We start from the raw sequence: 16,272 nt of genomic DNA on the forward strand, positions 1-16,272 counted from the left end.
ACACAATAAACTCCTCATTGATGACAAGGACCATGTGATAGGATGACTTTACACAAATTCTCCTTGCTATAGTTATTGGTAACATTTATGAAGCCATAACAAAACACACACACACACACACACACACACACATTTGGCAGTAGCTGTACTGCCAGGTAATTTGTCTACAGAGGTAAAGTGGCCACTACATGCACTAATACCTACAACACCACATGGAACAGGTGTTAGTCCAGCTAGCTCCATGTTTACTCTTCTTATAAAAGTCTCACAGTTGAAGGATGAGAATGAGTCTAGGATTCAGATGTTTGTCTACATCATTTTTATTTAATTTTCACAATTGATCACAGTAGTACTTAGGTCAGAGTAGATGTTTCATTTATTAGAAATTGAATACTCAAATGCTACATTAGGGGCATATGTAGATAAGGTCCTTGAGAATAAACTAAGACAGTATTATAAACGTACATTCCTATAACTACACTAGTGAATTTATTAAGCAAAGGAAGAGGGCTCTTCAATCACCGTTGGTTTCCAATGCAGTCAACTGTTTGTAATTCTCAGATGCACAACATCTAAGGATGCTATGTAGCAACTAGAACTACAGATTTCTATGGAATCATTCATTTGTTATGTCAAAGCCTTTTTCATCAGACTAAGTTACTATTTCCTACATATTCATAATGGAAATCAAATTATTTAGTAATAATCTAGCATTTTAAAAACTAGCTTCTCCACTACTACAGAGCCCCACATCAAAGGACAAAGGTACTTTCCAAGTTAGGAAAGAAAAAGAAAGAGAGGAGTAGGCTACCTTTGTGAAAAGAATCTTAATGAACTGAGGTGTCTTGGTCACTGTAACAAGAATGCTATAACCCAGGAAATGTATACCAAACAGAATTTACATAGATAATTATTCTGGACATTGAGAAGTCTAGGGTTGAGTCTGCATTTGGAAAGGAAGCTCACGGCTAATAAAAATAGAGTACTTATTTGTTACCAGTCCGGTCCCCAAGACAATGACATTAGTCCATTCATGAGAACAAGGCCTACGTGACCCCACCACATCTCATGGGTCTCACTTAGCACTGTTACACTAGGCTTTGAATCCCTAACGCATCTAAGTAGGAGCTTTGGAAGTATCTTTAAATCCTAGCACTAAAAGTTCCAAAATCAACTCCTTCAGAGGTATCATATGACAACCCAAACTGGAAGCACTCAAGAGCTCATGCAATATTCATGGCCTCATTAAACCAGCACGCGTTTGTAAAGGTTTACCTTTGTTATGGTGATATATCAGTGTGGGATGAGGTGGTGTGCAGCTGCTACTCATACTGTGTCTCGCCATGCATTTGCTTAGCAATAGGAAGATGTACAAGGGCAACCCAAGTCTGCAATAAAATATGTATGTAAAACAAAAGAGAAAGACTAAGCTAATTCATAATTAATTTTTTTCTTGAAATGTTATTAAGAAAGCTTAGAAGCAAAATATGTTTTCAAAGTATATTTTCTTTTTCTGTTTATGCGCGCACATGTGTGTGTGTGTGTGTGTGTGTGTGTGTGGTGTGTGTGTGTTCACCCACATGCGTATATGTCTTTAGAGGTCAGAAGTTAGGCTTAGGTCCCCTGGAACTGGACATACAGTCATTTCTGAGCTGCCCTATATGAGTTCTGGAAACAAAGTTCTTCAGCAAATCAGCAATGAGTCCCTTTTGATCTGTCCCTCCAGTGCCAAATGTAGTATTTACATAATAGTGGCAGTAAATTTTAGCATATGTTAAATTGGCTTCATTATTCATGAGATCCCAAAAGTTTTTTCTCCAGTTTTAGATTGTGATGATTTATGGTTTGAAATGAGTCCTTTCTAGAAGTAAAAGAGAGACCTAAAATCAACCCCAAGCATCAGCAGGAAGCTTCAGATAGCAACAGACTTTAAATGAATTTCTGAAAATGGTTAATGGAAGAAATATAAATTGATATCTTAACATAGAAGTGAAAAGAAATCCATACTAAGACAAAAAGTAAAACCCAAAACTTGACTGGCTAAAGCTATCTTAGAACTGTATATAGAACAAGAAACCTGGATACCTAAAATATTTTTGCTATTATTTAAAATAGATTTTTTTCTATATAATATATTGTAATTATGTTGTCCCATGCCCTAAATCCTAACAGATCTACCCTCCTCCCTTCTCAGCCTAATTCTCACTTTTTTGTCCTCTCTCTTCTTAGAAAATGAATTGGCATCTAAAAATAATAAAAATAAAAAAGATAAAAACAAAATCAAACAAACCCTGATATGACAAAACAAAGAAAAACAGGTATTTGCAATAAAAACTTTTAAATAATATTTATGTCATTTGGATATTTCCAAAAATATTTTGAAAGAAAAAAAAAAAAAAAACCAGAAATGTCATTTTTGGTTTGGGGGCTGTGGCTAGTTGTAGATTTTTTCTTATTTTATAAGATTGGGAAATATAACATTAGACATTTATTCAGGTCTGCATCCCAGCCGGGAGACTTAGAGATGACATTAGTCATAGGCCTCTGCTGACAGGAAGCCTCTGTTCAGATAAGCCACTTCCCCTCATTAGAGTTCTCCCTAAAGCATGTGTATCTGTTCTCCTTTCCAATTTGTTTTCTCTACTTTGTTTCAAAAGCATACCCTAAAATAAAACAAAATCTGTTCATAATTCTCTCTACAGTGATGAGGTGACACTGTATCCACAAGGGTTTCTGTCCTCCTCTCCTGAATCCCTAGGACAGTCTCCCCTCCTGCATCCCTAGGACAGTCTCCTCTCCTGCATCTCTAATACAGTATCCTCTTCTGCATCCCTAGGACAGCCTCCTCTGCTGCATCCTTAGGACAGCCTCCTCTACTGCATCCCTAGGACAGTCTCCCCTCCTGCATCCCTAGGACAGTCTCCCCTCCTGCATCCCTAGGACAGCCTCCCCTCCTACATCCCTAGGACAGCCTCCCCTCCTGCATCCCTAGATGCATGCAGGCTGTCCCTTAGTTTTCAGTATAATTTTTAATAAGCCTCTATGTCAACCAAATCCCCCTCACTTAATATATTTTTTCTTGAATATTTGAATAATGAACCAAGTTAATATGTGCTGGATGAAATGATATCCACAAATATTTCACCATTACACTGAAACTATCTGCCAAATCCATATTTACCAAAACATTGAAAAAGCATACAGGTACAAAACAACAACAAACAAGCCTTTCCCAAAGTTACAGCTAAGTAGTATTGTAATAGTGAGAACTTTCTAAGAATTTCTGGGTATATTATTTCTAAGAAATCAGAAAAATGTTTTCCACATATTTTTATTTTCAAAACTTTTTGAAAATATGGAACAGAACAATAAAATGTTTATAATTATGTATCAAGATCTACACATGGATGTTGACACTGGGACAGACACTAGACACTGCTGTGTCTCATGAGAGCTATTTTTGTTGATAACAGTGACAAAATATATTTCACAGTGTTGCATAGAGCTGTGTTAATTAGCATATATAGGGTACTAAGTATACTTGGTGTCTTAATATCTGTCACATAAACACATGACTTTCCATCTCAGATATAGAATTATGGGATTTATATAAACCAAACACATAATACAGTTTTAGAAATTGTTGTATATAGCAAATATGAACTTGAATATAGTTGTCCCTTAAGTCCTGTGGAAGATATGTTTCAGGACCCAAAGTATATCAAGACCAAGAATGCTCTTCTCCCTTGTACCAAATTATGAATTATTTACTTGTTTCTTGAACACATTTTCTGTGCTTTTGTATGGTAGTTTGAAGTATCTGTAGTTTATTTACTTAAAAAATTCAATTTATTTTCAACCCAAATACTTATATTGAGTTGTTTAGAATGTCTACTTGTGTTCAATACAGATACATTTTTTCCAAATATTTTTGTCTGTTATTCAGTGTATATGTAATATAAAATCTATGCATACAATAGTCAGAAGTATGCACATGCATGTACATACACACAGATGCACGCATTGCACACACAGGAGACAGCGTGTATTTCATTTAAAATATTAGTTGCCAAGATTACATGACAGAAAGCATTCATGCATTTTTCCCTAGGAGAATAGATATTCCCTACAAATTTCTCTTTTTCACTCTAGACTGGATAATATGGGGACATATCTCAACTTTATGAAATAGAGGTCACCATGAGGAAATCCATGTTGCAATGTATCCACAAAGAGGTCTTGTCTAGTTAAGGGTGGAGCTCCAATGTTCAGAGCTGAGATTTCCCTGGAGAAGGCATCCTGGATATGAAGTTTCTCTGAAACTCACATCAATAGCTGAGAGCAGGAGGTCACCATTGAGCACCCTGTGTCCATTCTTCAGGTGAATTCCATATAGCGACAGTTATATTTAACCTGGATGTTCTTTCTGCAGCCATCGTGGCTTCTTATTACTTGAAAATAGAATCCAGGGAACACTTGTATGTGATTTAATGATGGAAGGGATTTCATATTTCTCTGTTGTTTCCTTGTGAATGCACATTTTGGGAAAGGGTTGTTTGCATGAGTCTAGGAGAAATTCCTGATAACAAAATACATTTAAGCACATGCTTATTGTGGTTGACAAAAAAGTAGAAAAATGTACACTGACTTCATAACTCCAATGTTGAAGAAAATCAAACAGGAAAAGAAAAACTGTTTCTCCCATGTAACGTTTTGATGGAAATTTTAAGTCCCCCTCCTCTTTCCCTCTCCTAAACCCAAACTTGTATTTTGGAAATATACATATTTTCCAAATATAAAATGTTTTCAAACTAGTAAAAAAAAATCTTATAGTCTAAAAATACATTTGCTTGTATTAGGATGAAACAGGAGGTCTTCTGATCAAAAACATTTAAAGGATGATCAGTACATTATGTACACATAGATATTGAAAGATTCCAACCAATAGGCATTATTGTCATTTCTAAATTTACAACAAAGGAGACTGTATATCTAAAAGTGATGCCCATTCTAATTTGAGTAGAGAGGAATTTCTCCAGTTGGGTGGACTTCCAAATATCACTGTTTGCACTGCAGCTTCCCAGTTCCAGCCTTCACAAGTCCGTTGGCTGACTGATACTTCTGTTTTGTATTGTGTTTCTACAAGCCAGTTCTCTCTCTTGACAGTGATCCATTAAAAGAAGCTGTGTTCTTTCAGCTTTCTGAGGTGAAGCCCAGAGCAGTTGCCCTTTTCAGTTTGTTGCCTGAAGTAACCATACTCTGTATTGTCTTTTAGATTAGGTGACAGCATGGCTTAAGCAAAGATCCTGACATAGCCATACAAGACATTTCTATAATCAGATTTGTGTCTATCGAGGGCCAATTGCAGTCATCATGGTTTCCAGGTTGCTTCTTGGAAACCAGTATTGGACTGCTGTGAACATCTTTATCCACAAGAAAAGCGAATGTTTAAGATTTGGGAATGTTTAAGATTTGAAGTCACTTTCAGTACCAAAACAGGCATCTCTTGTTCACTGTGGAGAACACCTCCAAAACTGAAATCTGACTCTGTCAAAGGCCTCTAACTCTATACAAACATCTTATTTCCAGCACTCCATCCTGAGATACTGAATGCCACAATAAGTATATTTTCTAGCTCCACTGTTATTAAGTTTTTGAGACTCTAAAAAATTTCTAAAGGATATGATTACTTTTCAAAGCCATACAGTTTTCATATTCTTAGTAGAAAATATAACATAAACTATTAACTTTAAACTGTCCTGGGCAACATCTATGAAACCTGGCACTCTGGGACAAACCATCTAGAGACTATTACAAGACATTAAAATTAATTCTGTATTTAATTGATCAATTAAATTTTATCAAAATTAAAATTAATCCCATTTCTGAGTCCATGAGGACAACATCTTCATCTCAATAATCTCCCTGCCCTGGTGCATTTTGTTATGTATGAACAATACAGGTGCTTAAAACACTTTGGGAAAGAAATTGGTGGAATAAGAATTGAGAACTTTGGTAGTAGCCGCAAGCAGAAGAAACCATATGACTTTAATATGGGATAAAATACGATTGAAAACGGAGAAGCCAGGTGACTAGACTATATAATAAATATTCCTTTTAAATATACTTACTGTAGACACATAAAGGGGATGTAGATATTACTTTTAAATATATTTACTGTAGAAATTTAAGTGAATCCCTTCAAGAAAGTTTGTTGGTGCTCACCCCAGGAAAAAACACATTCTTTGCAATGTTTCATGAACTTTGGTGGTGGTGGAGTCAATATAGATTCCTGTTTATGTATCTTTCCATTGACAAAGGTCCATGTCAAAAAGAAACTTTTCTGAATAAGGGTGAGAGATGGCCCAGATCAAAGGGTATAGACAAAAATATTTAGAAGCGATTTGCAAGCATGACCGTTTTGTAAAATAACAACAGCAGGTTCTACCCTCTGACATCTCCACAACTATGGATTTTTGATAAGTATTGCAGGGTTAGGAATGAAATTTTCTCCTGTTGATCAGACCTCCGATCCAGTCAGAAAGCAGTTAGTAAGCCCACAAGCATGCCACTGTTGCACAAGCGACAGGTTGCCTGGCAGGTGAGCACTGCAGCATGTAAGGGTCAGAACTGCATTAGAACAAAGTGGCTTCCTCTCCAAGCAGACTGCACAAACCCTTGCAGCACTTTGGACACTACAAAGCAGGGAGGAGGTTTCTTAGTCAGCAGAAGATTGTGGTGTCTTCAGCAACATGGGACTTGCCATGTGGTTATGGGATGTACCGAGGACAATGGGGATGAGTTTGTCTAGCCATGAAGGGTAAATATATTGGAATTTTTGCTGTGTGGGAGTGGTATTTATTTCTAAGGGCTACTTCTTCACCACCCTAAGTTAGCTTTTAAGAAGAATAAAAAGGAAGATTAACAAGGTTATCCCAAGGCGATGATATTACTGATCCTCCAATGTATCCCCTAAACAAGGACTTAAATTCTTTAATCAATAACTTCACGTCACTAGATGTCAGCAAGTAATATTTTGTGTATTTGTTTATTTTGAGAGGGGAAGAAGAAGGCTTAGAATTGATAAGCTTAAGCAATTCATCAGCTTTCACACACAAATGTCCTTGAACTCTCCCTCAATCAATCAATCTGTCAATATTCTGCACATTCTCTGATAAGTGGGAGTCATTTACAATAACAGCACAGAAAAACTACCAAGAGTTTTTATGTCCATAAATTATGTAGCAAACAAAACTAAAGGAAATAGAAAGATGCTCCACACACTGTTAGTGTGGCTTATACCAGATCAGACAAGAGATTCAAAAATAAAGCAACTTTGGTTAAAACCTAGAAACGTAATTGTTACTGAATAATCGGAACCAAGAAGTCTAAAGTGTGTAAAGTGATACTTTGAATTTAGTTCAAAGGAATTTTAAAATTCAGTTCTCAGAAATGCATAAGCTTTTAATTTTAAGCTTTTAAAAATAGCATATAAAACACTTGCTTGACCCCTAAGCTGCCTGAAACAGGAACAAGACCTGCATGCAAATAGCATGATGGGACTAAAGCCATGGGCAGGGAGACATTGTCTTAACAGCATGCAACTTCATTCTGCTTCTTTGTATTTTATTTACTTTTTAATTATACTTGTCGTATCTGGAACTGTGAGATTCATCAAAAAAAAAAAAAAAAAAAAAAAAGCAAACAAAGTCATCTCGTTTGTAAACAGTGGAAATGAATTAAAACATTTAAACTAGCGCCAGCACATTGTACCTTAGGTGGACTAATGGCCTGGGTCAGAAGGATGAGCGTTCCACACCCCACCCTCTCTCCAAATCCCAGCACATTAGGAAGAGGTTCCACATTTTTTCAAAGGAAGAGGTGGGGAGGCGGAACTTCCTATTTTATAAGAGAAAAGGAAACCAAACCTTTAAGGTGTCTGGGCTCGATCTTGATCCTTCCAATTCGCAGTTGTCATTTGTTTGTTAGATAGGAAAGAGTGCACGCTGACCCAGCGGGAACCACGCCATCTGAATTATGACTGGTCTCCACCCCCAGCAGCCACTTAAAAGGGCCTTCTGCTCTAGTAACTATTCAAGCTGACAGAGAAAATCTGAAGAGGAACATGATAAAAACTCTGCTGTGCAAAAAGATAAGAAAGGACAAAAGGCATCCCAGAACTTCATTGTCTGTTGAGAGCTCTGACTCATGGGCAGAGAGGCTGAGCTAGGTTAACAGACATAAATAGTAACAACCACGGTCGCCTCCCTTCTGACTTTCATCCCAGCCTCTTACCCTTTGCCCCACTCTTTAAATCTTAAAAGTTTCCATTTCAAATCTGATGAAACTTAGAAACCTGCAGGGAGTAATTAGAATTGAAAACTTCTCCTCCAAGAGCTGTTTCTCCACACAGGGACTGACCATGACCTACACAAGTCTAGATTGATTTCCATGTATTCTGATGTCTTCAACAATATTGACCTCCTCCGTAATTTAAGCTTATGTTGCTGTTACATATTAGGCCACAGTAATAGGCAGAGGGCATTCTATGATTTATTTGTTAAATAAAATTTTCATTTTCTGTGGTTTGACCTCTGCTAGGTGAACTAACCTGTCTATTCATGCAACACATTGAAAAATCAATAGACTCTGTAGGAGAGTCATGAGAGGTGACGTCAGTCAGTACGCCGTGGGCGTGGCATTCATGCCAGTGACTCCATGAAGCTGTGCTGCTGCCCAGGACGCCCAGCTGACATTGTGGATCAAAAAAGAAAACTGGGGGAAGGGGGGGGGGGAACTTTTTTAAAAATCCAGCTTCTTGTATTTTTTTTCTTTCATCATTAAAACATTTTTGCCTCCGTTTGTTTGCCTGTTGTCTTCAAAACAGAAATATGACAGTCCTACCACTGTGGTAATAGGGAGAAAATTATTTTCCACATTCTTGCTTCTTGGAGTTTTATGGCTATTTACATGAGTGTGATTGTTTCATATTTCTAGACATACATTCCATTTTCATATGTTACTGTAATGCACATCACAAAAGAAGCAAATACTGCAGAGCGGTTTGTAAAAGAAACTGCAGCTGTCTAAAGCTAAAAGAAGACATTCAGTGAACATTTTCTAAATTAAACAGGTATTTTTATTTTTACTTCAATGAGTTAGATAAATTGTTGAAGTTTTCAAACTGAAGAAATAAAGTCAAAATTTGAAGAAAGAAAAGAAAATGTGTATAAAGGATTTCTTTGACTTTGTAAGTTTTCAAAGTTTACCTTAAGAAGCTCTGAATTTACCAACTAAAAGAAGTCATTGGGGTCCTGAGTTGTTTCTACTCCACGCTTTCCAAGTCTCTCCCTTCTTTCGTCTTGTTGGCCATATTTTCAGCATTTGTTGTCCTTCCTCTTGGTTCTGGTGTGTGCTGATCGTGTTCTGTTTCTTCCATAGTCACAGTGGAGGTCAATCTCTACAGAGCGAAATGTACCTAGATTAAATTTCATCACTCATGTGTGAATTCTGCAGTTACTGGGAGATAGAAGAGAAAGATGGCTTGAGAAAGGGGCAAGCCCCAAGAAGAACAGAAGCATTATTTACACGGCATGTGGCAACAATGTGGTCTCTATGAAGATGACCCAACTTGGTGCCTTTCAACAATGGTGTTTTGCCAGCATTATCAACCTTCTAGAAATATTCATTGGTTTATCTGTAGTTTTGAAAGACTGATAATATTTTGCTGCATTAAATATTTAATTTCCTTTAAATTAAAGCATGAATTCTACAAAAAGTATGAGAAACAATGTGATTTTTAATGATAACTGTGAAACTGTAGGTACTACTTTCATATTAAAGAATTGTTTTAATTTTTATAAGAATCATCCTAAAAAGAAGATGTGATGTCACATGCTTCTGATCCCAGCAGCCCAGAAGCAGAAGCACAGGTAGCAGAAAGTCTCTCATGTCGGGACAGGCTATTGTTACAAAGAAAAAAATGGTTATGATGGTATGCATATGAAATATGAAAATATGAGAGGAGAGAAATGCCTATCAAAATAGATAGATGATTGATAGATAATGATAGATAGATAGATAGATAGATAGATAGATAAATAGATAGATAGAGACTCAAGGTCTGAGGATGTAGTTCTGTGGAAGAGTGCTTACCTATGTCCAACACAATCTAGATCCTGTTCAGTCCTTAGGACTTGGACACAGGAGGCTGAGGAGAAGAGAGGAGTGGAGCAGAGAAGAAAGAAGAAATTGTAACATGCTTGAGTTGCATCCTCAGGAATAGGGAGCTTTCATCGTTCCAGTTTGCTTTCCCCATACACATGTTCATTTGTTCGTAAGTGTCGTCGTATGTAATGAAAACACCCATCCCACCAGGGTTAGATCCACAGTTTGCTATCACTGAAGCTGAATGGCCCAGCCATCAATCAAATCAACCACAACCTCATTACCTGTGAATCCAAATCAGCTGAGGTTGCAGGACAAACCCATCTTGGGTGTCACTTAGCATCTAAATTCTCTGACAGGTGCTTCCCTTCCAGACTCTGGGGCTCAGTGACTCCATGCTCATGACTCATCCAGGCTCTGCTGAGGACATCTCAGCTTCCTGAGGAAGGAACCAGAACAGCAAGACATGTAGCCCTCTGCAGCTGATAAGACTCGGTGCCTTCTTGGTCTCCCTGTCAGCGCCGCCTGAGCCTGAGATTCTTTGGATATAGCACACATGTGACACAACTTCTCAGGAAATGGAGCCTAGATCCAGGGGCTTTCTGAACACTTAACCTTACTATTCTCCTTGTTTTCCATACTAAGAATCTTACGTGGGCTATATATCTTTCTCTTAGAGATAATAAATTTAAATGCAGCCGTAGTTCTAGTCATGTTTAGATCTAAACCTGAATTTCTAATCTAAGTTCTTCTAAAATGCTTGAAGCACAGCTTTAAAATCTTCACTGTTTTGGGGGGCTAGAAATCAGATTACAAAGCATCAAACATTTTACCTTTCTGTATCTGATGAGGTGCCCCTCCTCTCCCTCTGTCTGTCCCCAGGTCATTTTCACCTTGCATAGAGACTTGCTTAAGCCCTTAACAGATGGAATTCAAAAGATAGATTTCATATCTCATACATCTTTATATTTCATGTAATCTGAAAGTAGATAAGCTAACAGAGACTGTCTGTAATATTTACTTACACATAAATTATTTGAAACTTTTTTCCGTGTGTATCAGTGCTTTGCTCACATGCGGTGAGCCCTGTGGTCACTTCAGATCATCACTTGACAAATGTCTTTGATAGTGACACCATGATAGGAATTTATAAAATGACTTTTTATAAAGTGTATATTGTTTTCACATGTTTTGTGCTACAACTATGTAATAAAATGATTTATAATTTCTGAAAATTGACTCAGAGAAGGATTTGCAGAGTAATCAAATTTAACCTGCAGATATGTGGGTAAAATAACCTTATTCTAGAGAATGTAGAATGGTTTTATTAACTGTTATTTTTGGCTAACACTGAAAGATAAATAAAGGAATAGGAGCAGGAGAGGAAGGAAAGAGGAAAGTGAATAAGGCTAAAAATAAGGGAAGAAAGAAATGAAACAAGAAATTGCTTTCAGACTTCTTACATTACCTCAATGGTATAATGAGGTATAAAACTTAAATCTCTCTGAAATACAAAATTCAAAAGAAAACTCTCTTAAAATAGCCTTCATTGAAGTCAATAAATATTAGAATACAATCTAAATATAGTATATGTCAAATAAATATTTGCTGAGACACTCTAGTAAAATGACTGAGACATCTAGAGTATAGATTTTCCCTTTTGTCCTTAAACCGAGCATGTAAAAGAACAGTGCAAGTCCTCATAAGGAGAACGGATGTGGTCATTTAATTTGAAAAGCACTAGCAAGTGGCTTTCTTCACAGCATTTCAGTGCAGGCTTTATGTGAGATCCAGACCTGTGAAAATATCATATGCTGTACAATTGAAAACATTACAGACCTTCTGAAAGAGAGCGAACGTGAAATACGATGCTATTTCAATCACAGAAAGTTAAGCATAAAAATTTATAGCAATGTAACTTAAATGCACAACTATAGCATATAATTCTGCACACACAGGAACAAGTATAATATAGCATAATTAAAACACCCATTAAAGTGCATATGGACTTAAGAACCTCACTGGAATTCCACTATTAACTTTTAAAGGTCTTAAAGCCTCCAGTTCAGCTGTTTAAATAATAAGAGGGCTTGTAATAGGAACACATTAGGTCACTGTATTATAAAAACATACATTTTATATCTCTTTAATGTTGATATTTCTGGTATACTCTGTATATAATGTATTAATGGCAGAACTTTAGTGTTATTTTATCTCAAAAAATGTCTTTTTAAAACACATGTAAATCTACTTCGATGGATACAAACATCGTCAAAAATGCTTTACTTTATTTTCTGAATTTTTTGGTATTCTTGGTGGTGTTTGGGAGGGGGGCTGTTCGAGTTCAGTTTGTTTTTTAATATAAGCCATCATGTAGTCCAGGATGACTTTAAAGTGATACGTCTGCCTCAGGCTCCCAGGGTCCAGGATTGTGTGTGTGTGTGTGTGTGTGTGTGTGTGTGTGAGAGAGAGAGAGAGAGAGAGAGAGAGAGAGAGAGAGAGAGAGAGAGAGAGAGAGAGAGAGATCAGACCTTACAGGAATGTTTTGAACACTCTTCAATCTGATTATCATGAAGCATGTAATGGCTTATGAAGGCAAATTCAGTTTTTGGTCGGAATTCTACAAATGGTCCCATCCACAATGCCTGTAAATAATTCATAGAATAGGTGGATGTAGGTAGTTAAGAGCATCAATGGGCTCAGTCCTAGAAGAATTACTTAGATCATTTTAAACTAAGTTCACTGTAGAAGGGTACTTCTTCACCCATCACAGGCGGCACTAAAGGCTGATCCCATACCCCAGGAATGGAGCACAGGAAGCAAGCTTAATGAGGATCATAAGTCCTGAACACGGCGTTTATATTCCATTTTGTAACCATTTGTCTAACACTTGCTCCACACAAGGGAGCATGCGTGGGATCCCAGGCTTCCTGTTTTCAGTCTCCTCCCTCATCTCTACTGAAAGGTCCTCTCAGTTGCTTTTCATAGATTCATGTCTATGTCTTGAAAACTATAGGAACATAGTTTTCAAGATTTTCATTAAAAACATCTCTTCCTTACCCTCTTCCTGCCCCTCCCGCTCTCCCCCTCCCTCCCCGCAGAAATAACTTCTAACCAAGTCCTGCCTCCCAGCTGTCTCTCCCCCACTCCCTTTCAGTACCTGCTGCTAGGCTTATGAATACATTTGGGGTTTAGAGTTTGCATTCTTCTTTTATGTGTTCCTTGGCAAACTTCTAAATTTAAGATGTGGAATTCATCCTTTAATTGGTCTATCCTCAGTGATTTTCTCATGTGCAGCTGACACAACATTAACCACTTAAACAGAGCTCCACAGGGATAGAAATTAATACCTTACCCACTAAACCATTTGTTTAAAGATCATGGCAGATTCTTTTTCAAGTTATAACATGGATTTTTTTTCTTCTAAAATTGACTTTCCTCCATTTATAGAGATCACTTGTTGCTAAAGGCAACATGGTTGGACCTGATGACTCCCTTCTATCATCTGCTAGCCCTTCAGTCATGGGAACCCCTGGCTAACTACCTTAACCTTGGTCTAGAAGTCAACTGAAGAAAACACAACCAATGCTCATACACATTCTCTGCATTTCAATGTGCTACTCCATTATTGGGAATTAGCGCCTTCCCCAAGTGGGCACAAAGGCTACCTTTAGTTTCCACAAAAGCTTTCTAAAGTGTAGTTCAGAGCCATTGGAAATTCATTCCTATAATGAAGTCATAGTCATGTTTTCATGTTGTTTATACGTAATGGGAAGAAAAGGTTGAGATGCAAATAGAAAAAGAGGAGTTAAAGGTAGCCTACATTACAGCATGCGTCCATTATCCCTGAGTTAATCTACAAAGAATGAAATACTAAGCAATGGACTGGATGTTTCACATATATTGTAAAGTAGGAAACACAAATTATCCCAGAAATGAAACATTTCAGGATACTATATAATTAATTGATACAATATGCTGGGGGGAAAGAAGAAAAAATAAAATCCACACCTGAATCAACCAGCCTAATAAAGATGTGAGGGACTGGACCCTTGGGAAGTTGTCAAAGGTATAACTAGAATAAGAGACAGTATTTCAATTGGTTCTGTCTTAGGTCCATGTTACAGAGTAATTACAAATTGATGAGTAGCATTTGAAAATGCTATAACTTGACTGTATTTATTGAACACATGTACATTTGAAATATGATAAACCTGTACCATATAACATGAGAATTCTCGTAGAGTAGTGGTATTGTCTAAAGAGATTAGGATTCAAGCTTAAGGTAATAATACAAAAATTAAAAATGGATGATGCCAAGACTTGTGTGTATCACTAGGAAGACTTTGGCTCTGTGTTACAATCTAATATCTTGTCACTGTGGAAATATCACCTTGGGTAAGTCTTTTATCTCTGTTTAGACACTGATTTATTAGTGGTACGTGAGTCAACCTTGAGAGATTATTGTCTAGATTAAATATGAAAAATAATACACACGATCATGAGTAAATATCAGATCTCCACTTCTCCATCTCACGCTGACTTTCATTATCAACAAGAAGAAAATGACAATGGTATAAAGAATCATCAGTCAGGAGAAGCTGAGGGCCAGAAGCCCATGATACACACATTCCAGGTCTAAGCTCTCGTTGATTAACTGTTAGCTAGCTATTGTCACCATAAGAATGAACTTGAAGAACTACCTGTATCAGATGTCCAGACAACAGGAGAGGAATACAATAAAACTCTTATCTTAGCCACACCTAGGTTTCTGTTCCCAGCTCCTTTTAAGAAGGAATGTAGTAAACTGATTTTTCACAAAGGAGATATGAAATTGCAATTAGATATTAAATAACAATCTAGTCAAGTCCTGAGAAATATGAGTATATTGAAATATTACTAGTGATTGGCATAATTTATATAATTGTTGGTGTTGATCTGTTAATAAGATAACAGACCGAGTATCTTTTGACTGAACGGGACTGTTGTAAGTGCTCTTCATACGCATATTTTAGTATTCAGCTTTAGAGAACATATACTTTTTATAGAACCATTTCAGCCAAACATCAGTGTTTCCAATAATAGAATCCTATCCATCTACCTATAATTTTGTGTTTTTAATTAGTGCTTCTGATGTCTAGACCTCTAGATCATGTTACTCTCTATTTAAAGAATTATGAAGGGGCTGGAGAGATTGTTCTTTTTGGAATTAGAGATAACAACCTATTACTGTGGGTAGATTTTGTGTTCATGTGCAGGGGTCGGTCCACTCCATAAGATGACTGAGAATCTTGCTCTATTCTGACCTTGAGACAAGATCTCTCACTGAATCTGAGAACAGGCTTTTAGTCAGATAACCCCAGATGGCCTCAGTCCCCACCCCACCCCCCGTGCTAGCATTGAAGGATCTAGCACACACTAGCTTTTGAAGAAGTGCTGGAGATTGGAAATCAAGTTCGCATGTTTGCCCAGCAAGCGCTCATACCCACTGAGCTGTCTTCCCTGCCTGAATTAGTTAATTTTAAGGATCTTCTAACCCTCTAGGAGGGTTTCTCTTAGTCTTCCTTGCACATCATCTCATTTTCCAGGAACGATGATTTCATCATGCCTATAACCAAATCCAAAATCTTCATCTTTGTGTTTTGTTTATTAATACTTCTAAAGAGAAAATCAGATGTAATGAAAACTATTCCAAAATACAAGTTGGCTAGGAAATTTTCCATAACCTTCCAGGTTTCTTTTTTCCAGTTTTGGTGTTCAGAATGTCACTCCTCTTCCAGGATAAGCCCGAGAGAGAGGCTATACTTCATAAGAACTCACTGAGAACTGCAGTTTTGTTTTGGTTTCCTAATGAAACATTTGTAATAAAACCTACGTCATGCTCTGAAGGTGCTTGCAGGAACTGCCAAAAGCAGCCAGCTCCCCAAAGACATTTTTTTAAGACTTTAAACTGTTGGTTTTGAGATAAAAGCTTTAAAGGCTTCAAAATGATTTGAGGTATTTCCTGCTGCTTTACAACTATAAAAGGCAATATTCCAACCTGAATTGTGAGTTGTTTTCCTGCATTAAGGGGCCTCAAAGGACTCTCTGCAGATGTAAGTGCTG

At 37.1% G+C, this 16,272-nt stretch overlaps 1 long non-coding RNA gene across 1 annotated transcript in view; it reads right to left on the reverse strand.

Moving 5' to 3' along the window:
- The window catches only part of LOC143442159 (uncharacterized), a 44,110-nt gene extending 35,885 nt beyond the window's left edge, over positions 1-8,225 (reverse strand). The window contains exon 1 of the long non-coding RNA XR_013110176.1: positions 7,929-8,225. This is a non-coding gene — a long non-coding RNA (uncharacterized LOC143442159). The remainder of the gene's footprint in view (positions 1-7,928) is intronic.
- Positions 8,226-16,272: the final 8,047 nt, after the last annotated feature.

This window comes from Arvicanthis niloticus, chromosome 4 (genome assembly GCF_011762505.2).
Source record: "Arvicanthis niloticus isolate mArvNil1 chromosome 4, mArvNil1.pat.X, whole genome shotgun sequence".
NCBI lineage: Eukaryota > Metazoa > Chordata > Mammalia > Rodentia > Muridae > Arvicanthis > Arvicanthis niloticus.